The sequence below is a fragment of the Giraffa tippelskirchi genome, chromosome 5, assembly GCF_054371585.1.
Source record: "Giraffa tippelskirchi isolate mGirTip1 chromosome 5, T2T-mGirTip1v1.2.pri, whole genome shotgun sequence".
In the NCBI taxonomy this organism is placed as follows: domain Eukaryota; kingdom Metazoa; phylum Chordata; class Mammalia; order Artiodactyla; family Giraffidae; genus Giraffa; species Giraffa tippelskirchi.
In genome coordinates, this window is record NC_137279.1 from 11,811,920 (window position 1) to 11,834,890 (window position 22,971).

The 22,971-nt window shown below is 39.0% G+C and overlaps 1 protein-coding gene across 1 annotated transcript in view; it reads left to right on the plus strand.

The window, feature by feature from the left end:
* The window catches only part of KCNK2 (potassium two pore domain channel subfamily K member 2), a 483,277-nt gene that overhangs the window by 116,035 nt on the left and 344,271 nt on the right, over window positions 1-22,971 (plus strand). Inside the window, exon 3 of the transcript XR_014053975.1 lies at window positions 3,944-4,145. The gene's annotated coding sequence lies outside the window, so the exon portion shown is untranslated. The remainder of the gene's footprint in view (window positions 1-3,943; window positions 4,146-22,971) is intronic.

Sequence of the window (22,971 nt, forward strand, 5' to 3'; positions counted from 1 at the left end):
GGAAACAGTGGAAACAGTGTCAGACTTATTTTGGGGGGCTCCAAAATCACTGCTGATGGTGATTGCAGCCATGAAATTAAAAGACGCTTACTCCTTGGAAGGAAAGTTATGACCAACCTAGACAGCAAATTAAAAAGCAGAAACATTACTTTGCCAACAAAGGTCCATACAGTCAAGGCTATGGTTTTTCCAGTGGTCATGTATGGATGTGAGAGCTGGACTATTAAGAAAGCTGAGCACCAAAGAATTGATGCTTTTGAACTGTGGTGTTGGAGAAGGCTCTTGAGAGTCCCCTGGACTGCAGGGAGATCCAACCAGTCCATCCTAAAGAAGATCAGCCCTGGGTGTTCATTGGAAGGACTGATGTTGAAGCTGAAACTCCAATACTTTGGCCACCTGATGTGAAGAGTTGACTCATTGGAAAAGACCCTGATGCTGGGAAGGCTTGGGGGCAGGAGGAGAAGGGGACGACAGAGGATGAGATGGTTGGATGGCATCACGGACTCAATGGACATGGGTTTGGGTGGACTCTGGGAGTTGGTGATGGACAGGGAGCCCTGGTGTGCTGTGGTTCATGGGGTCGCAAAGAGTCGCACACGACTGAGCGACTGAACTGAACTGAACTTGTAACCATTACTAGGTATTTTCATTACCTTCCATGGCTTTTCAATACAGTTTCCTGTATTTGAATTGAATGAGGTCATCAATGAGATTCTCGTTTGCCCTTGAAGGAGTTTTTCAGCTTCTTGTTTCAATCCGAATGGTGTTCTCTAGCCTTCTTGGCATCCTGGGGTTTATCCTGGGGTTTACCTTTGAGTGTCTTCCTGTTCCTTGCTTTCTGTACCCTGTGTCTTTTTCTTTTTTGGTTTTTTCCCCACTTATGTCATTGTAGCCCTTAGGTGGTTTTTGAGAAAAGTATTTGGACAATAAATTTCTGAGGCATTGTGTGTGTGAAAATGTGCTTGTTATATCTTCATTTCTAATTCATAATTTGATTTGGGGTAGGATTTACAATTCAAAATGATCTTTCCTCCTTGAAGGAATTGTTCCATTGTTTCTAACTTTAAATGTTGTTGATTACCTGTCAAGTGTCATTCTTTTTTATCCTTTGTATGTGGTCTAATTTTTCCTCTCTGGAAGTATTTATGATTTCATTGTTTCACATTTCAAAATGATGTGTCTTGGTATGGGCCTGTTTTTATTCAATGAGCTTTGTATCTAGTGGGTGCTTTCAATCTGGAGGCTCCTGTGTTCAGTTAAGTGAAAAGTTTTAGTAGTCTTTCTTTGATAAATTCCTCCCAACTTTTTTTTATTGTTTCACTCTGTAAATTCCATTAGTAGAATATGGGGCCTCTTGAAGTCATCTTCTCATTTCCTGGTTTTTCTGTTTTTGTCCAGCATTCAGTCCTCTCCCTCCATTCTGTTGTGCTTCTTGGCTGTATCTTCTATTTTAGTGCATTATTTCTTTTTCCTTATTTTCTGATTGTTCTTTTTCTACGCATGGTGGATTAAGGAAAGGAGGCATTTCAACTGTTGCTTATATAATCCTCATCCATTTTCTGAGGTTTTTTACCACAGCTCTTCACATCACTTTGTGTTATAAGCTTCATCCTGTGAGTCTCTTGAGCCTTTCTTGTGAGACTTTCTGTGAGTAAATAGCATTATTCATCATTCATGTTGCAAATCTCTGGGCACTAACATTTTGTGCTCCACTTTGTTTTTGCCACTTCTCTCATTTCCTTTCCATTTTCATTTATTGTGGTTTAGCTGTCTTCTCTTTTTACCAAAGGTGAAGTTTGTAGTTTTGATTCTTAACACTTTCTGCCATTTTTGAATAATTTATGAGGATAGAAATGGACAGAAATATCTATTTTGCCATGAAAAAAATCCTTGGAATATATCTTAAAGCCATAATACAGTTCTTCACCTGATAAATATCAGACTGAGCCCACAGCCCAGGACTCTATACTTGCAACTTTCTCTTCATAATCGTATATGTGTAGCCTGATATTTATTTTCACAGTGAAGAAAAATAGTAGCATGGCAGGAGGAGAAGGGGATGGCAGAGGATGAGATGGTTGGATGGCATCACCGACTCAATGGACATGGGTTTGGGTGGACTCTGGGAGTTGGTGATGGACAGGGAGGCCTGGCGTGCTGTGGTTCATGGGGTCGCAAACAGTTGGACACCACTGAGCAACTGAACTGAACTGAACTGAAACTTGCCTCAACTTGAGGGTTTAAACTGCAACTTTATTAAATCAAAATAGCTGCTTATCTGAACCTATCCATTTCTTCAAAATTAGATAAGATGTGCACTGAGCCTGTGCTTTGGCTTAAACTCTTGACCTAGTGTTTTCCACAGCTAAAGGCTAATAATCTGACACTGGACAAGCACTTCTCTGTTTGCACACTATTGCCTCATGCCAGTTGTATTAAAAGGTGTAGGCACACCCTTCGACCCCACTGAGAAGAGCTTGATCTGGCCAAATGGGAGGCTGTCTCACTGGATCCCACCCCAGATGTCAGGCAGTGCCTGGTAGTAAGGTGCTATAGCTCATTTCCAATGTGATACCTATTTGAAGTGGTGGCCTCTGGCAACTGTGAACGCCTTTTGATGTTTGGAAACTTCCCCAACTTACGATTACTCCGTCCTCAAGGTAGAAGTCAGTTATTGGTCTTTCCCTTGCAGTTGTATCTCAGGTGTGTGACCTAAGCTCCTAGCAATCAGACTCACTCATGAGAGACTTCAGTTCAGAAACTAATGGCTTTAAGCAACAGGTGTTGTGGGGCATCCAGCCTGGTGAGGGTCGAAAGAAGAGACTGCAGGATCGAGGTCCAGTGACAGCATCAGTGGGGAAAACTGTGGGGTCCCTTGCCCAGGTGTGGCAAACGGTGGCATCTTCACCGGGGAAGATCTACGGTATAATTGGGGCATTGTGCCAATAGCTTAGCCTCTAAGCCTGGCTTTCTGAGACTCTCTACCACTCTCATTTAGGAACTGCATTTTTGTAAAGGAGCCATAGTTGGTTCTATTTGCAGATCTTTTTTTTTCTTTTTAAAGAAGGTTGTGTTTATTATGTATTTATTTTATTTTTTTATTTTTGACTGTGCTGAGTCCTCGTTGCTGCACACAAGCTCTCTAGTTTTGGCCAGCTGGCGCTGTTCTTTGTTGTGGTGTGCGGGCTTCTCATTGCAGTGTCTTCCCTTGTTGAGGAGCACAGGCTCTGGGGCATGTGGACTTCAGTAGTTGTGGTGCACAGGCTTAGTTGCCCTGCAACATGTCCAGGATCTTCCTGGACTAGGCATCAAACCCATGTCCCCTGCATTGGCAGGCAGACTTTCCACCACTGGACCACCAGGGAAGTCTCCTGTAGACCTTATTAATTCATTCGTTAGAGAGCGAGCATAACGTCTCTTCTCACCCATGTTGTTCCCATTGTTTCCGACATCTAGTTTGAACCTTGATTTTGCTGATCCCTGTTGCCTTACCGGCTTGTAACTGGCTTTACTTCACATGAGGAAAAGGTTCTTTTAGTTCATTTTGAAGTTTTGATGCAAGAAGCTAAAAGCTGCCTTCTGAGAAAGCATTCTTAGAAGTCCCAAGCCCTGCAGGGCTTAGGGCTCATGATCCACATGAAGTGTGGATCAGACTGGGTTTGGGGTCAGACCTGGAGGGCTCCAAGTGACTTATGTCCTCCCCACTTGGGAACACCATCACTTGGAAGAACTAGTGACCCTCAGCGATTCCTCATATTAGAATTCTTCCAGCAAAATGCAGTGGACGCTGTGGCTGAGTAAGGTTATCCTTTTCCATGAATTTTTATGAGAAAATTTCTTTCTACATGTATTTCAGCTCATTTTTTGTCTCAGACACATTCTGTATACTTTGTGAGGAGTGATAAAATACTGACTTACCAACAGGTTCTTGCTCCTTTTGTAGATGCAGTTCAAGAGGTGAATATGGTCCTCTAATCTCAAAACAGATGGAAATCCAGTCTGTTGCTTGTGCCCTGAGGAGATACAAACAGCCTGATTATTTTGTTTCAACCATTGCTCAACCTTGACATCAGGACTTTGTCTCTGCTGAAATCGAGCCATTACCTGTGATGTCCACCTTTTGCTCTGCAGTTCTGAGCCTTGAGGTAAATCTCTGATGTATTTTGTACCTTGGGACATTTTGGAGGTAACCAGTTAGAGCTAATTATAAAGGGTATATATTTTCTTTTGTTTTGTGTAACCAAGGGAAAAATATTTGAAGGCAGCAACTCAGGAATGCAGTGAACATTGCAGATGCATCTCATGCATAGTTTGTTTTAAAACCAGCGGTCTCTAGGGATGTCTCTGGAGGTCCAGTGGTTAAGACTTTGCCCTCCAGTGGAGGGGTATGGGTTTGATTCCTGGTCAGGGAGCACATGCCTTGGGGTCCAAAAACCAAAACATAAAGCAGAAGCAATGTTGTAACAAATTCAATAAAGATTTTAAAAAACAGTCTGCATCAAAATATCTTTAAAAAAAACAACAGTGGTCTCTAAACTTTAATGATTGCTTCTTGAGCATATCTTCAATATGTGTATATTAATACATAAACTATATACACATGCATCTCTAACAATGCATTATATGTATATATATAAATATATAAAAATAGTACAGATGGGTTATATTAAAATTAATATAAATAGAATTTTTACTGTATTCTTTTCTCATCCCGATGGGTTGTTTTGTGTGTTGCTTAGCATCCACTCCAGTATTCTTGGGACTTCCCTGGTGGAGCAGACGGTAAAGAATCTGCCTGCAATGAGGGAGACCTGAGTTCAATCCCTGGGTCGGGAAGGTCCTGTAGAGAAAGGAATGGCTACCCACTCCAGTATTCTTGCCTGGAGAATCCCATGGATAGAGAAGCCTGGTGAGCTACAGTCCATGGAATCTCAAAGAGTTGGACACGACTGAGCGACTAACACTTTCACTTAGGGTATATGCTTCCAGTTTTGAAGATGACTGCTTGTCTGTGTGTGGACAAAGCAAATAGGAAATGAGATAGCTCAGCATTCTGCAAGGAAATACCCTAGTTTTGAAAAAGTGACTGGTTTGTGTCCTGCCTGGATTCTCATTCAACATGGATATGCTTTCTGTCCCTTGCACTTGCCTTACAATACGCCTCCCTCATGGGTTCCTCCTCCTGCAAGAGAGGAAGAATGGTCGAGTGGAAAGAGAATCACTAAGACTTTGGAGTGTTGATATTGCAGCTCCACCATTAACTAACCTTGTGACTTCACGTGAGTTATCAGACCTCTTTTAGCCTTGGTTTTCAATGATTAGGAGGGCTTCAAGTCAGGAGGATCAGGAATGCGCTATGAAACATTCTTCCCTGACCAAGTGTAAAGTATTGTCAGATCTATTACGAAAAGCTGGTGTGTGTAAGAGGGATCAAGATATTCCTTGGTTGAAAGTAAGGTAGTGTTGAAACTATGAAACTTACAGAAGATAGAGCAGAGATACTTGAAAGTGATTTGGTGTCAGAATATCATCTATAGCATTTCTAACAGAGGGTCATCTAACTTCCAGCTCTTCGGATGGAAAACTCATTTGTTTTTAAAATAGATAGTTCATTCCATTAAGAAAAATTTGAACTGAGATTATATATTTAATGCTTAAAAACTAGGTAGTAATGCACAAATGGAGAATAAAATGATTTACATTTATAGATATACATAGGGCTTCCCAGGTGGTGCAGTGGTAAAGAATCCGCCTGCCAATGCAGGAGATGCAGGTTCGATCCCTGGGTCTGGAAGATCCCCTGGAGTAGGAAATGGCAACCCACTCCAGAATTCTTTCCTGGAGAATCCCATGGACAGAGGAGCCTGGCAGGTTACAGTCCATGGGGTCACCAAGAGTCAGACACCACTGAGTGTGCATGCACACACAGATAAACATGGCAACCCTTTAAAATATCTGAAGGTAACTATTATACTCCTCTTAATCTCCTTACCTTTAACACAAATATGATCGATTCTTTAAAAAGTGCTCACTTGCAGTCACTTCCAGACCCTTTGTTATCTCATTTGCTATTCTCTGAACAAACCTGGAATTGATTTGAGGGTTACTGGTTCCCAAAAGGTGGCTCCCAGAGTTGTTTTTCTGAGCAGGTACCAGCCTCTGGGGACCATTGCCTCACTTCGAGAAGCACCCACTCTGACTCTTTCTTATGCACTCCTTCCAAGGAGTCTGAAAACAGACAAGGCTTCAGGTCTTTTGGGTGAAACCCCATTCTTCACTTGTTACTAGATAGCTGGCTTGAGAACTGAAACCTGAGTGTGAATGTATTTTTGGATTGAAACTTCTCCTATGTCTTTCTACTGGGCTTGGATCTCTGAAAATCAAACTTGGTCAGTTTTCTTAGATACTAAAATTTGTTTGCATCATTAGGCTTGCCCTCATACCCTGAATTCTGACCTCATCTCTGCCCATAGGATGCCCAATAACATTCTGCTCTGCATGCCCAAATCCTAGGACTAATTTTAACGTCGCTTGTCATGTGGTTATCTTATTAAGCCTGAAACAGCGGTCTCTCTTTCCTCTCAGTTTCTCAGTTTCTCAGCTCTTAATGGCTGCAGAACTCATTTCACGTTTAAAATACATAGGCCTTCCTGTCATTTGCTTTTATAAGCACACCCCTTTTTGTCCAGCTGGATTATACATATTCTATACGTAGGGTCTAGGGTTTTTTGCATCTTGATATTCAGTACAATGCTTAGTGTAAGTCCTTGAATTACATGCTTAATATTTTTTGAGCTAAAGGAATGGCAAGGTATTACTTCTACCTTAAGGTATTTTGGAAAATTATTACACTTTTTGGACTAATCACTCTTTTTATGCTTTGGAGAATTTATTTCCTCCTCACTGATGTTGCACATTGTATAACATATTAGATATCCCTTTTAGTTTGGGATGTCAGGAAAATTATAACTAAGTTCACTTACTATATTGACTCTCTACTTTCCTACTCTCCTCAATGCTAGTTTTCCACTTCTATTTCTATTGTATTAATTTTATTTTATGTTTCTTATTTTTTGTAAGGCATTTTTAATCCTTTTTGGAAGGAAAAGATATTATGAATATACTTGCATAAGACTCTTTTTAATAGAAATCTAACTTTTTAAAATTAATTTTCCATTTAGTCATTCAGGAAGTATTAAAGGAACAGAGCTGAAGAAGATGTAAGAGGCAGTGAAGGTCTAGATGCCTACCCATTAAAGAAATATTCATTATTTTTCAAAACACACTGATCATAATTTTTTTGAAAGGCAATGGAATCTAGGGTAAGCTGGGTAACTGGAATGTCAGGTGGAAAAGAGACTAAAAAATTCATGTATTTCAAATAATACTGCTAAATTACTCAGAATAGAGCCATCTGGACAAAGTCCATGTTAATAAATGAAAGAAAGACAAGTAATTTCCGTAGAGTATACCTTCATGAAATATTTTTCAAAATGGGCAAAATGTTAGTTTGGGGAGCAATGAGAAATACTGAACCTAAATCAATGTTAATGACTCTAAGGGACATAGAGTAACTATAAAATTTTCAATAGAAGTTTCGTGTGTTGTTTTTGAAGTTATTCGTATTTATTTTGGAGTCCTGTCTCCATATTACCATAATGTTGATGACAGTGTGAAAATAGTGCATTTCATATAATCAGTTCTGGAAATTAGAATATATTCCCTATCCAAGTTTCATAGGAGTTTGCTTTATACTACTCATATTAGCACTTTAATTTTATATTGTTCCCTAATTGATTCAGCAAAATATTTATATACAGGAGGCACAAATAAATAAAACTTGGTAATTGACTTTCAAGAGTTCGCCACTTAATAGGGGAGCTCATACTCTGGATTAACCAATTATATCAGTTGCATTCATCTTGCTGGTTCAAAATATATGATGTGTAGCCCAAGTAGTATGATATCCTTGATACCCTTCTGTTGTGTTGAGTAACAGGAACAACCCACAGAAAAAGAATAAGACTTTTAACCAGATGGTACAATATTGCTATCAAATTTTTGAGTTAATTCTGTCATAAATCTGCAGTGTATTACTTCAGAATAAGGAATCATGATCTTAATGGAATTAGAAAGGAACAAAAAATAAGTTCCAGTGTTAGTTGACATATAGATACTAAATATTTCTCATAGTGACTGGCACATGTGATCCAAATAGTTGATGTTTCACAAATCCTTAATGTTTGATTGGTTGGAATACAGGAGCAGCTGGTCTGTTGGAACTTTGAGAAACAGGATCACAAGACCACACCAGTTTATAAATCAGTTCATGTGTACATTGTGCAAGGAGTACCCTTTTCTGCTAGGGGCATGAAGGATATTGTTAGACATTAGGATGGTGGTAATCGAGGAGAAATGTATGAATGAAAGTTACAATAGTGGTGGAGTCTAGGTCTGGTCTGAGAAGGTGGATAGTGCTGTTCCCAGATCTGAAAAGATAATTGTTTGGTGGCTGGAAGTCACTCAAGAGATAATAAGTAGGTGAGAAATAGTAATCTCGGGATTCCACTAGCCATGACTTTTAGATGACTGGGAAAATAAAGATCACAAATAATGACCAAGGTAAGGCAAATATCACCTTTGGGGAGAAGGTACAGGGAGAGGGGTTCAATGATCCATCAGATTGAAGTATATCAATTGCTGAGGAAATCAGGGGATCTCAAGTCTGCTTTCAAGTACTTATAAATCTAGCAGAGGAAATAAGACAGTATTAAAACTATAGCCTAAGGTAATTGTCAAAAGAATGTGCCATGAAAAACTATGGAACATCAGAGACTAAATGTGAGGGGGTATAATATCAAGTAAATGCATACCATGTGCCAAGAACATGTTTGGTATTTTTTTTTCTTAATGTATAGGAGGACATTATCATGTGTGGTTGGAAGATCAGAAAAGGTTTTATCATTAATTCTTTTTAAAATTGAGCTTAGTCAGAAAACCAAGTCTAGAGTCCAACAATTTGAATTCTAATTTTTTCATTAATCGTCGTGCAATTTTTGGCAAATCATTTAAAAAGCTTCAGCTTGTCCTTCTTAATATGTAAACTAAGGATAACAATAGTTGCATAACCTTGCAGAGTGATGGTGAGCACTAAATGTGGTGGCTGATTTCAGACCTTTTTTTGCTAACTCATGATATTTTTGAGTATGTAAACAAAAACTTGTTTGCTTTTTTTTTTTTTTTTTACAAGGGTCCCAAGACAAGCCATGACAAACTATGAAAAGCTATGACAAACCTAGACAGGCTATTAAACAACAGAGACATCATTTTGCCAGCAAAGGTCTGGCACATAGTCAAAGCTATTATTTTCCGGTAGTCAGGTACAGATATGAGAGTTGGACCAAGAAGACTGAGCACCGAATAATTGATGCCTTCGAATTGTGGTGCTGGAGAAAACTCTTGAGAGTCCCTTGGACTGCAAGGAGATCCCACCAGTCAATCCTAAAGGAAATCAACCTTGAATATTCATTGGAAGGATTGATGCTAAAGCTAAAGCTTCAGTACTTTGTCACCTGATGCAAAGAGCTGACTCACTGGAAAAGACCCTGATGCTGGGAAAGATTGAAGGCAGGAGGAGAAGGGGGTGACAGAGAATGAGATGAGATGGTTGGATGGCATCACCGACTCAATGGACATGAGTTTGAGCAAATTCCAGGAGATAGTGAAGGACAAGGAAGCCTAGCATACTGTAGTCCATGGGGTCTCAGAAAGTCGAACACAACTTAGCAACTGATCAGCAACAGCAGCAAGACAATTCAATGAAGGAAAGAATAGTATTTTCAGAAAATGGTTCTGGAAAATCTATAGATACTCATTTAGAAGAATGAAGTTGGACTTCCAACTCATATTGTATTCAAAAATTAATAACTCAAAACGTATAATAGACCTAAGTGTAAGGGTTAAAGCTGTAAAACTCTTGAAAGAAAACATAGGAGTAAATCTTCAGGATCTTGTATTAGGCAGTGACTTCTTAGATATGATTCCAAAAGCATAAGCAACAAAAGAAAAAAATAGATAAATTGTAATTTATCAAAGTAAAAGATTGTGTTGCAGTGACACAATCAAGAAAGTGAAAAAGATGGCTCATAGAAGTTTGTGAATCATATATTTGGTACAGAGAACTCTTAAAACTCAACAACAAAAAGACAACCTTACTTTCAAAGTGGGCAAAAGATTCAAATAGAAATATCTCTAAAAAAATACATGAATAGACTTACAAGCACATGGAAATATGATCTACATCATTAACCATTAAGAAATACAAATTAAAGTCACAATTGTATACTATTTCACACTTCCTGTTGTTGTTGTTTAGTCACTAAGTCATGTCTGACTCTTGTGACCCCATGGACTGTAGCCTGCCAGGCTCCTCTGTCTGTGGGATTTCCTAGGCAAGAATACTGGAGTGGGTTACTATTTCCTTCTAGGACAGCCAAAATAAAGATGAAGGCATAATAAGTGTTGATGAGGTTGTGGAGAGTTTGGAACACTGTTACATTGCTGCAGGAACTTTAAAATGGTGCAGCCACTATGGAAGATACTTCTGATAAGTGGGCAAACAAAATGTTTAAGTGGATAAACAAAATATCCATAAAATGGATAAAAAAAATCAAGCACTGGCTTATTCTATAACACAGTTGACACTTTAAAATAATTATACCAAGAGAAAGCAGTCAGTCACAAAGGCCACATGTTTTATGATTCCATTTATATGAAATGCCCAGAATATCCATAGAGATAAAAAGTACATTAATGGTTGCAAGGAGGTTGGGAGAGACGAATGGGCAGATTTTCAACATTGTTTATGATGTTAGCTATAGCTTTGCATATAAGGCCTTTATTATGTTGAGGTATGTTCCCTCTATGCCCACTTTCTAGAGATTTTAATCATAAATTATGTTAAACTTTGTCAAAATTTTTTTCATATCTATTGATATGACCATATGGTTTTTATTCTTCAATTTATTGATGTGATATATCACATTGATTTGTGTATATTGAAAAATTCTTGCATCCCTGAGATAAAGTCCACTTGATCATGGTGTATAATCTTTTTTAACGTATTGTTGGATTTGATTTGCTGGTATTTTGCTGAGAATTTTTGCATCTGTGTTCATTTGTGATATCTTTGTCTGGTTTTGGTATCAGGGTGATTCTGGTCTCCAGAATGACTTTGGAAGTGCTCCTTCCTCTGCAATGTTTTGTAATAATTTGAGAAAGTGAGGTGTTAACTCTTCTTTAAATGTTTGGTAGAAGTAACCTGTGAAGCCCTCTGATTCTAGACTTTTGTTTGTTGAGAGTTTTAAAATTACTGATTCAATTTCATTCATATTTTCTATTTCTTCCTGGTTCAGTCTTGGGAGATTGTTCCTTTCTAAGAATTTGTCCATTCTTCTAGGTTATCCATTTTACTGGTCTATGGTTGCTCCTAGCAGTCTCTTATGATCCTTTGTATTTCTGTGGTTTTGGTTGTAACTTCTCCTTTTTCATTTCTAATTCTATTGATTTGGACCCTCTCCCTTTTTTTTTTTTCTTGATGAATCTGGCTACAGTTTTATCAATTTTGTTTACCTTTTCAAAGAACTACCTTTTAGTTTCATTGATCTTTTTTTAGTCTTTATTTATTTCTGCTCTGATCGTTTTGATTTCTTTCCTTCTATTAACTTTGGGTTTGTTTGTCTTTCTCTAGTTGCTTTGGTGTAACATTAGGTTTTTTTATTTGAGATTTTTCTTGTTTTTTGAAGTAAGCTTCTATAACTATAAACATCCTTCTTAGAAGTGCTTTTGTTGTGAGCTGTAGATTTTGGATCATTGTGTTTTCATTTTCATTTGTCTCTAGGGATTTTTTTATTTCCTGTTTTATTTCTTCAGGGATCAATTAGCATGTTATTTAGCCTTCACGTGTTTGTGGGTTTTTTTGAAGTTTTTTTTCTTGTAGTTGATTTCTAATCTCTTAACACTGTGATCAGAAAAGATGCTTGATATGATTTTAGTTCTCTTAAATTTGCCAAGGTTTGTTTTGTAGTCTAGCGTGTGATCTATCCTGGAGAATGTTCCATGTGCACTTGAAAAGAATGTGTATTCTACTGCTTTCAGAGAGAATGCTCTGCCGCTGCTGCTGCTGCTGCTGCTAAGTCGCTTCAGTCGTGTCCGACTGTGCAACCCCATAGACACCAGCCCACCAGGCTCCTCTATCCATGGGATTTTCCAGGCAAGAGTACTGGAGTGGGTTGCCATTTCCTTCTCCAATGCATGAAAGTGAAAAGTGAAATCTGTTGCATTCACTGACAATGAAGCAGCAGGAAGAGATATTAAAGAAAAAAATCCCACTTACCATTGCATCAAAAAAAATACCTTGGAAAAATCTAAATAAAGGGTCAAAAGACCTATACTCCCTCTGAAAACTATAAAACACTGATGAAACGAATTGAAGAAAGCCCAAACAGATGGAAAGATATTCTGTATTCTTGGATTGGAAGAATTAGTATTGTTACAATGACCATACTACCCAAAGCAATCTACAGATTAAATACAATCCCTATCAAAATACCAATGAAATTTTTCATGGAAACATAATGAATAATTTTAAAATTTGTATGGAAACACAAAAGAACCTGAATAGCCAAAACAATCTTGACAAAAAAGAACAGAGCTGGCAAAATCATGCTCTTTGATTTTGGACTATACTACAAAACTGCATTAATCAGAATGGTATATTAATGGCACAACAAACACAGATCAGTATAATAGGATAGATAGCCCAGGACATATAAAAAAACCCAGTTTATATATATAGGATATATAAACCCACACACTTATGATCAATTAATCTATAACAAAGGAGGCAAGGACATACAATGCATAAAAAAGGCAGTCTCTTTAGTAAGTAGTGCTGGGAAAACTGGATAGCTACAGGCAGAAAATGAAATTAGAACATTCTCTCACACCATATACAAAAATAAACTCAAAATGGATTGAAGACTTAAATGTAAGACCATATGTCATAAAATTCCTAGATGAAAACACAGAATGCTTTTTTTAAATGTATTTTTTTAATTTGGAGTATAATTCGTTTACAATGTTCTGTTAGATTCTGCTGTACAGCAACACAAATAAGCTGTAAGTATACATATATCCCCTCCTCTTGTACCTCCCTCCCACTCCCACCCCTCTAGGTCATCACAGAGCCCTGAGCTCAGCTCCCTGTGGTATATAGCAACTTCCCACTAGCTATCTGTTTTCCACATGGTCATTTATATGTGTTAGTGCCACTTTCTCAATTTGTCCCACCCTGTCCTCCCTCCACCCCTTTGTCTATAAGTCTCTTCTCTATTCCTGCCCTGCAAATAGGTTTAACAGTACCATTTTTCTAGATTCCGTATTTTTGTGTTAATACATGATACTTGTTTTTCTCTTTCTGACTTACTTCACTCTGTATGACAGTCTTTGCATTCATCCACATCACTACAGGTGACCCAATTTCGTTCATTTTTATGGTTGAGTAATATTCCATTTTTAAAAGCAGAGACATTCCATATTTAAAAGCAGAGACATTACTTTGCCAACAAAAGTCCATCTAGTCAAGGATATGGTTTTTCCAGTGGTCATGTATGGATGTGAGAGTTGGACGGTGAAGAAAGCTGAGCACCGCAGAATTGATGCTTTTGAACTGTGGTGTTGGAGAAGACTCTTGAGAGTCCCTTGGACTGCAAGGAGATCCAATCAATCCATCCTAAAAGAGATCAATCCTGGGTATTCATTGGAAGGTCTGATAACTCTAATACTTTGGCCACCTCATGCGAAGGGTTGACTCATTGGAAAAGACCCTAATGCTGGGTAGGATTGGGGGCGGGAGGAGAAGGGGATGACAGAGGATGAGATAGTTGGATGGCATCACCGACTTGATGAACATGGGTTTGGGTAGACTCCGGGAGTTAGTGATGGACAGGGAGGCCTGGTGTGCTGCAATTCATGGGGTCGCAAAGAGTCGGACATGACTGAGCGACTGAACTGAACTGAATATTCCATTATATGTATCTACCACATCTTCTTTATCTATTCATCTGTTGATGGACATCAAAGTTGCTTCCGTGTCCTGGCTTTTGTAAATAGTGGACAAACACTCTGATGTAAATCATAGCAATATTTTTTTTTTGATACATCTCCTAAAGTAAAGGAAATAAAAGCAAAAATAAGCAAATGGGGCCTAATTAAACTTACAAGCCTTTGCACAGCAAAGGAGACCATTGACCTGCACTTCCCTGGGGCCGCAGGGGAGGTGTCTCACCCTGCGGCTTCGGCTTCAGAAGATGGCTCTTTATAATCTGGGGAGACATCGGGTGGGGGGCAGGGCAGGGCCGGATCCCACTGCACCCCCTGCCTTCCTGGCCTTTGGGGTGTAGCTGCTGCTTGTCCTGTACAAGTTGCTGCAGGCAGGGGTCCTGTGAGGGCAGGTCTGTAGCTCCTAACCGGGGCCTATTTCTACTTTTATTTTGTATTTCTGGTCTGTGAAAAATGAACATTTAATAAAGGGAACTGACTTTGGAAAAAAAAAAACAAACAAAATGACAGCCTACGGAATGGGGGAAAGTATTTGCCAATGATATGATGAATAAGGGGTTAATAAATAGCTCATGCAACTCAACATCAAGAAAACACAGAACCCAATTGAAAAATAGGGCAGTACTTAATAGACATTTTTCCCAAGAGGAAATACAGGAACTTCCCTGGTGGTACAGTGGATGGGAGTCCACCTGCCAGTGCAGGGGACACATGTTCAATCCCTAGTCCAGGAGGATTCCACATGGCATGGAAAACTGGGCCCATGCACCACAACTACTGAGCCAGCATCTAGAGCCCATGAGCCATAACTATTGAGCCCTCATGTGACAGCTACTGAAATGTGCATGCTCTCGGGCCCACAAGCCACAATTAATGAGCCCCTGTGCTACAACTACTGAAGCCCATTCACCTAGAGCCTGTGTTCTGCAACAAGAGAAGCCACCACTGTGAGAGGCCCATGCACAACATCTAAGAGTAGCCCCTATTCTCTGTAACTAGAAAAAGCCTGTGTGCAGTAACAAAGACCCAATGCAGCCAAAAATAAATAAATTATAAAAAAAGAGGAAATGCAGATGGCCAACAGGTACGTGAAAAGAGGCTCATCATCACGAAATGCAAATTAACACTGCAATGAGATATCACCTCACACCTGTCGGATTGACTATCATCAAAAAGAACACAAGTGAGAAATGTTGGTGCGGATGTGGAGAAAGGGGAACCCTTGCACACTGTCAGTGGAAATGTAAATTGGTGCAGCCACTGTGAAAAACAGTGTGGAGATTTCTCAAAACTGAAAATAAAAGTACCATATGACCCAGCAATTCTCCTGGGTATATATATATGTAGAAAACAAAAAGATTAATTTGGAAATATACATGCATCCCAGTGTTCATAGCAGCACTATTTACAGTTGTCAAGATATGAAGGCAACCTAAGTGTCCATCAATAGCTGAATGGATAAAGAAGATGTGGTATATTTATATGATGAAATACTACTTGGAACAGAAAAAAAGAATGAAAATCTCACCTTTGCAGCAACATGGATGGACTTGGAAGATATTATGCTAAGTGAAATTAGCCAGACAGAGAAAGAGAAATGCTGTATAATATCACTTATATGTAGAATCTAAACAATAATACAACAACAAAAAAGCAGAGTCACAGATATATAGAACAAACTAATGGTTACCAGTGGGAGGTACAAACTATTGGATGTAAGATAGGCTCAAGGATATATTGTACAACTGTATTGGCAAATATAGCCAATATTTTATAATAACTATAAATTGAAAGTCACCTTTAAAATTTGTGTTATAAATAAAAATAAATTAAAAAAAAAAGAATATCATGATCCATTAACCATCATCTTTAGAACACAGTAGGTCAAAACACTTTGGTTGACATTTCGGTTTTGCTATCCATTGCGGTAATTATGTCCATCTTGTCTCAGCCAGTCAAGTGCTGCTGTTTTGCTTCTGCATCCCAGGATCCTACCATCCCCATTTCTATAAAGAATCCAAATCCTCTCACCCCCACCGTCACTCCCAAATTACAGAAGATATCCAGCACAGAAGTTTTCAAAGATATTACTAGCCTTTTCCAATGACAGCAGTAACTGTCTGTGAAGAGAATGTCCTAAAGGCCTCCTCCTCAGAAAGAGTTAGATGGAGGTGCTTGAGCCATATACAGTACAGGAAAAAGAAAGATGCTGATTCATGCTCTGTCGCTCAGCTGTGTCCGACTCTTGCGATCCCATGGACTGTAGCCCACCAGGCTCCTCTGTTCCTGGAATTCTCCAGGCAAGAATACTGGAGCAGATTGCCATTACCTACTCCAGGGGATCTTCCTGTGGGGACTGAACCCCGTGTCTCTTGCGTCTCCTGCGTTGGCAGGCGGATTCTTTACCACTGCGCCACCTGGGAAGCCCGATGCTGATGCAGAGTGCATTTATAAGCAGTTACCTCCATGGGCAATTGGCGCCTAATCCCTGTGGGCATCTCTGGGAGATGGTGTGCATATGGAACTCAGAATGATCTCACTCAAGGAGTGAGGGGACGGAGCTACTATTTTCTAATTCTCAAGTGGGGTTGAAGTTTACATCTAAAGGTGTGGACTCCCTAGCACTTCAGGCCATCCCAGTTGGCCCTAAAAATGCACTCAGGTGAAGAGTTACAGGCGCTTGCAGTTAGACACCTTTGTGTGTGTGCTCTGTTGCTCAGTTGTGCCTAACTCTTTGTGACCCCTCCAGGCTCCTCTGTCCATGGGATTCTCTAGGCAAGAATACTGGAGTAGGTTGTCATTTCCTCCTCCAGTGCATCTTCCTGACCCAGGGATAAAACCTGCATCTCCTATGTTTCCTGCATTGGCAGGCAGATTCTTTACTGCTGAGCCACCTTTGGCCTTATGAAAGCAATGTGTACCAGGGGATATGGGCAAAATCTCAGTAAATTTCATCTGGACAAATAAATAAATCCCACATTCTTCAGTATTTGACTTTCAAAAATCACATTGTTGATATTTGTTATTCTCATATCAGTGGAGAATTAAGAAGTGAAAAGAAGGATCATTTCATACTGGTATAGAAATGCTTCCTTCAACAGACTATAGAAACCATGAGAATGATTTTATCTCCTTTGATCACTGTGACATTCCCAGTGGTCTAGTAGAATACCCAGTTAATTTTATTTGCCACATTTTATAGTGTCTGCTTTCTCATATTATTGAAATGGGAGGATTCTCTCTCTTTCTTAATTTTTGAAATTATGGTTCAGAGCATTCTACGAGGCAGTAATCAGTTAACCTGGGCCTGGTAAAAAGTAGGCAGTAGGTAATATTAGTAGAATGAAGGAGAAACACAAAAACTCATTATTAGTGTTACATTTTTAGTCATGCTATATTTTGATAAATTTTAATATTTTGCTGTTATAAATATTATGTTAAATTTTAATGGGAGCTAGAGTGCTTGTTCTGCTGATAAATATTAATACTAGAAGATATATATTTTTTGGTAAATGATGCATGAGTCGATTTCATCTGCATACATTTATTATAGTGTAGTATTTAGAATTTCAGATTATCCAGTTTATGTCTATATTAAGAAATATTTTGACTTTTGAGATGCAAACACACACATGTACAACTTGCCATTCTCCTTTGTTCTGTCCATGGAGATGTAGATGATTCTACTGAGTTCAGAATAATTTATATTTTGCACTGAACTATGTTAAATAATTTATTCTTGCAAATGTTCTTCTTCAAGATTTTCCCCTTAGGTCTTGAAATTGGTTTGTATGCCCTGAACATATATCAATTGAAAGCAGAGAGAAGTCTGACCCACAAAATTTGGGATAGAAGGGAGAAACCAACCTGAAATTAAACATGGACTTTATAGGATCCACAAAATATAGATTTGGCTTTGTCTCTTCTCTGTCATACACCTATCTTTAGAGCATTTGATGTCTTCTTCATCTAAATTCTTCTTTTGCCAAGACTATATCTGTCTATATACAATTTTATTGGCCTATTTTATTGGCCGATTGCCCTGGTTTCTTACAACCAGAAAAAGGTGGAGCTAATTTGATGTCTGTTATTTTTCCAGTAGTCATGTATGGATGTGACAGTTGGACTATAAAGAAAGCTGAGCGCCGAAGAATTGATGCTTTTGAACTGTGGTGTTGGAGAAGACTCTTGAGAGTCCCTTGGACTGCATGGAGATCCAACCATCCATCCTAAAGGAAATCAGTCCTGAATATTCATTGGAAGGACTGATGCTGAAGCTGCAACTCCAATAATTTGGCCACCTGATTTGAAGAACTGACTCACTGGAAAAGACCCTGATGGAGGGTGGGAGGAGAAGGAGATGACAGAGGATGAGATGGTTGGATTGCATCACCAACTCAATGGACATGAGTTTGAGTAGGCTCTGGGAGTTGGTGATGGACAGGGAAGCCTGGCATGCTGCAGTCCATGGGGTCACAAAGAGTCAGACACTACTGAGCAACTGAACTGAACTGATGCTATTGGGAGGGGATTCTCTGTAGGAAAATATTTCTTTACTCTTTTATTTCTGCCAAACATTTAGAAATAAATAGCAGATTTTACACTTGCAATTTCATCTCACAATTATCTCCAATTACAAATTAGCTGCCTAAAACTATTTATAAGTAACACTTTTTCTACCACATTCATTGTAAATGTCTGTGGCTGTATCATACAAAATGTATATTTAGCTTTATAATGCATTATTCTGTGAAAAATAACTATCAGTTGAGCACATGATGAATTTAAGTTTTGTGAAGACCAAATTTTATAATTTTGACTTAACACAAAACCTGGGCTAATAATATTACTTGTTATTATTGACTATCTGATAAGTATGTCCAATAATGTTTTCCTACATTTTAAACTACCTAGTTTTGAAAGTCTCTTTTCATAACAGCTATGTAATTTAATTTTTCATGGAGAATAGAAAGATAATTTAGTCTTTAAGAATGTTCAGCCAAAAGTTGTTTTTATTACTGCTAACTTAGAAAATTTGCTTTCTGTTCCCTAACTTGTTATAGACAACGTGCTATACTTGCAGAGAATGATATTGTATTTGGGAAGACTCTCAGATTTCTTCATATCTGAACTGTGAGATTGTAGGACATCGCTAGTTGTCTCCTTATGAATTGTCTCTTCTCAGTTACTCATCTCCACTTAGAAAAATGTTGGACTTTTCCATTATATTCTCTATGCCTCTTACCTTTTCTTTCACCTGTAATCTCTTCTCATTTTTTGTTGTGTTGAATATTTTCTTCTGATTTATCTTTCAGTTAATATGTGTTTTTCAGATCTATTACTAAGTCTGACTTTTAAGTTTTAATTTCAGTTATCAAAGTTTTTATTTCTAGAAGATCTTTTGTCAAATTTACTTAGGTATTTGTCAATCCCTTGGTGATATTATCAATCTGCTTTTTATTTCTTTAAACCATAGTGTTGGTAGCTATTTGATATTCTGTTCTTATCATTCCAATACCTGAATATTTTGTTTAATGTTGATTTTGTTGGTTGATTCTGTTTAGTATTGATTTTGTTGTGTCCTGCATGGTACCATGTTACCTTGTATGTTTTGGTTTTGACTGTGAGCTCACAGATTCTGAAACTTTATCTAGAGGAATATTTTAAGGTTTGAGTTGCAGGTCCATAGAAGCAGATAAGATTTTTGTTTGCTTCTGCTTATTCATTAGGGCTATCAACTCAGGACTACTTTAAAGTTAATTCTCAGCTCAAAGCTTTATTATTTTTATTCTCTTTTAAATCTCATAGATAGTATGAATTTGTATGGTGTCTTGTGTCTCTGAATGCTTGGGGGAGAATTTCCCTCTTGACTGGGCACTGAAGTTAGGATAACTATGTTACCTTAAAAGACCCTTCAGTCCATGGGTTCGTTTCTAGTTCTCCCTCACAATGAAGGTGAATCTCACTGATAGTCCACATTTATGTTGGGTCCCTATTTGACTCCCTATCTTGGGTTACCCTCAGGCTTTGTCTCTTTTGCTTCGTACCCAGGGTGCTAGTGGTAAAGAAACTACCTGCCAATGCAGGAGAAATGGATTCCATCCCTGGGTCGGGAAGATCCCCTGGAGAAGGAAATGGCAACCCACTCCAGTAGTCTTGTCTGGAGAATCCCATGGACAGAGGAGCCTGGCAGGCTACAGTCCATAGGGTCATAAAGAGTTGGACATGACTGAAGCGACTTAGCATGCACAGGGCCATCAAAACTCAAGCTCAAGTTCATCAGGGTTCAGCTGTTGGCCTTGGAGTGAAACGGGGATCAGTGCTCTGCTTGCCTCTTCAGTTCCCCTTTCACTGAATTTTCTTAGCTTCTGAGCATTCTTTACTTCCTTTCCACAACAGCAATGTTTTTAAAAAGATGTTCAAAAAATGTCCACTGTGTTTATCTCTTTCAGCAAGAAAGCTTTTCAGATTATCAGCTTAAAAACAGGCATCTCTTTGGCTTTGTATGTAAAATAAGGAACCTGTGGAAATAGAACAGGTTTTGGGTTCCTACAGCTCTGTGTTTGGAGCCCAGTTCCACCAGTTACTTTGATAAGCTTGCATTAATCACAATTTGCCTATATCTGTTTCTTCTACTTTAAAGTAAAGACAGATGGTATTACTTGCTCTACCTGGTTTTGTAATTATTATTAATGTGTGTGTTTTAGTTGCTCAGTCATGTCTGACTCTGCAATCCCATGGACTGTAGCCCGCCAGGCTCTTTTGTCTGTGAAATTCTCCAGGCAAGAATACAGGAGTGGGTTGCCATTCCCCCCTCCAGGGGACCTTCCCACCCAAGGGACCGAACCCCGGTCTCCTGCACTACAGGCAGATTCTTTACTGTCTGAGCCACCAGGGAAGCCAATTGTTATTAATAGTGTAAAGTAACTCGCTTAGTGTCTAATACAGTGAAGATATTTAATAAACAGTAGCTATTATCATCACCATCACCCTAATATTTTTGTACACACAATTTACTACAGTATTTATTATTTTAACATCTTGTTAAAATATACACATACAATAAGGTGTTAAAATAGTAAATATTGTAAAGAGTTATATATGTACATATATACATATATATGCCTATGTATCTCCATGTTGTCATTCAGTTGGTAAGATGTGTCCAACTCTTTGTGACCCAATGGACTGCAGCATGCCAGGCTTCCCTGTCCTTCACTGTCTCCAGGAGTTTGCTCAAACTCATGGCCATTGAATTGGTGATGCTTCCTCTATACATGCTTGCATATATACATGTAAAGTTTGTTCTTTATCTTAATTTTTTTTTGGTTGATGACAATCACAGACAAATTAATTCTATGAAACAACACTTCTCCCAACAATACTTCACAGCTTTTGCCCTAGTCCAGGCCATCACCACCCCTCATCCCTCATTATTACCACGTCCTCTTAACCAGTCTTTCTTCACCCACTCTTGGCTTCTTCCAATCTACTCTGTACACCTCAATGAGAATTACCTTTCTGAAATATAAGTCTGGTCATATCACCCCTGTGCTTCATGGTTTCCATTGTCCTTGGGATGACATGCAACTCCTTTTTGTGGCCGGTGAGGCCCTTTGAGATCTGCCTTCACTGTCTCAAGTCTCACCTGGCGCCTTGCCTCACTTCAGCCACAATGAACTTCTTTCAGTCTCCATCTCCAGGCTTCCTCTTCCTACCAAGCCTTGGCACAAAGTTTGGTCCTCTTGCCTGGAATGTTCTTCTTCTTCATTCCCTTTTCCATGAATAATATTATTCATTCTGTAGCAATTCTCTTAAGGGCTCTGTTCTTCAAGAAGGCTTTCCTGAATTCTTGTCCCCTAAGTTGAAATTAGGTGCTCCTACCTCCTATTTCTGTAAAAGCTCAGTTACCCTCCTCCCATAGCACTGTATAAGCCCAGCAAGAGCAGGGTCACATCTGTTCTGCAGAACCCCAGACCCAGCACAGAGTCTGCCATAATGTAGGTGCCCAAAATCTCAAAATGCATGAAGGACTGAAGCAGTAAGTCATCAGTGATCTTTGTTGCTGGCTTCGCTCCTCACCCCTTCCTGCCTCACCCTGCTCTCCCAAACTGAGCATGTTTTGGGCATATTTCCGTAGTGGCTGCAGTTGTTCTTTCCTTCCCAGGCTTGGCACATGCTGTTCTCTTTCTCATCCTCTTTACCTAGCTAAGTCCTCCTTATCCTTATCCTCCTGTAAGCTGTCAGCTTACATTCCACCCTCCAGTGTCATACCCTTCTTACCCTCTACCGCTGTTCAATTGGTTATTACACTTCTGCCCTCATGACACCACCCATGTGTTCTAAGGATGCTTATTGAAATAGGCCTTCCCCATTCTCTTTCTAGTGCCTATCACTGTGCCTGTCCCACTTGATTTTTGTGGAATGAATAAATGAATGACCTAGTATTCTGCTGAACACACCTTGTGGAAACTACTTAAGAAACAGTTGCCTGCAGGCATCTATATATATATTTTTCTGATTTCTTGGATAAGCAAAACCTAAAATGAGTTTAAACTGAATGTGTTAATAGATATGCTTTTCATTCTGAGTGTGAGGTATCAAAATTATAAAAAAAAAAGCTTCTAAACTAGGGAGAAGGAGAGCAAGAGTGGAGACAAGCAGGAAGCTATTGAAGTAATTCAGGTAAGAGATAATGGAGGCTTGGGCTGGGAGCATGGAGCTATCGTGGTGGGAAGTCTGCAAAGCTAAGTCTGTACATCCACTGTGTGACTGGAATCAACATGACATACAAGAGAAAGAGAAGTCACACATAAAATGCAAGAGAAGACAACTGGCCTGAGCAACTGG